The sequence below is a fragment of the Cydia splendana genome, chromosome 24, assembly GCF_910591565.1.
Source record: "Cydia splendana chromosome 24, ilCydSple1.2, whole genome shotgun sequence".
NCBI lineage: Eukaryota > Metazoa > Arthropoda > Insecta > Lepidoptera > Tortricidae > Cydia > Cydia splendana.
In genome coordinates, this window is record NC_085983.1 from 874,800 (window position 1) to 875,885 (window position 1,086).

Below are 1,086 nucleotides of genomic sequence, written 5' to 3' on the forward strand. Positions count from 1 at the left end.
GGATGGTATCCGCCACGTGTATCCCTTGCCTTTAGATTAAATTGTTTTAAAGGGCCTCTGCGCTGTTGGCTTCGGACCCACGCACGCCTCCCAAAAGTCCGGGACCCCATGGTCCCGAGATGTGGAAAGGACTAACAAATAATAAAAAATAATAATAAAAGACGTTTATTCAAAAAGTTTAAACATAGGTACATAATAAAAGTACATGATAATGCTTACAAACTAATTGAAAGGGAATGTGGCTCAGCTTGTGTCTGTGCCAAAAGGCTTCGGGCATTGTTGTTATTACTTTATTTTAAGGAAAAGGTGGATGGACTGTGTGAGAGATGATATGAAACAAACGCAAGTGAATGATGAGATGACGGGCGACAGAGAGGTACAAGAATTTGCGTTTTTTTGCGTTTTGAAGAGAAAGACATGCGCCGACCCCAAGAGAATGGGACAAGGGCAAGAGAATGATGATGACATTGATGACTTTATTATATTACATTAAAACAATTATTATTACTTAACAATACACAATTAAAAGACTAATAGTTACCGGGTGGCATCTGTGAAAGGCCTGCATTGTAGTTATCGTTAAAAATCTTGATTTTCTTCATTCTGTTAGAAATATATTGATTTTTAAAACCAACTAAACGTAGTTTACTATTAAGTTATCAATATATCTAGTAAGTCTAATTTATATAATAATGAGTGACAACACGCGATATTTTTGACTCACTCTTAATTTCTTTTTTGATAGAAGCTTTCGAGGAAAAGAAAAATTCTAGTCTTATCGACCAATATTGATATTGTCGGGCATTGACCCAATTTTCCTTTCTGTCAAGTGTCAATGTGACGTTCATAGGGCTACCAGTAAAAAAATCTTGTTAAGGGTTCCTTACACTGATATACACATTTATCTACGCTCAATGATTTCGTTGTATGCTGCGTCCCTGTCGTCAGTTAATAATTAAGTAAGGTGTGTGAAGTGCTTTATAAATATTTGCGCACTAAACAACAAGTTTTTTTGTTTACTTGGCTTACCGTTTTACTAACATGACCAAGACCTCTTTTTTCTACTAATTCTCTTAACACACTACC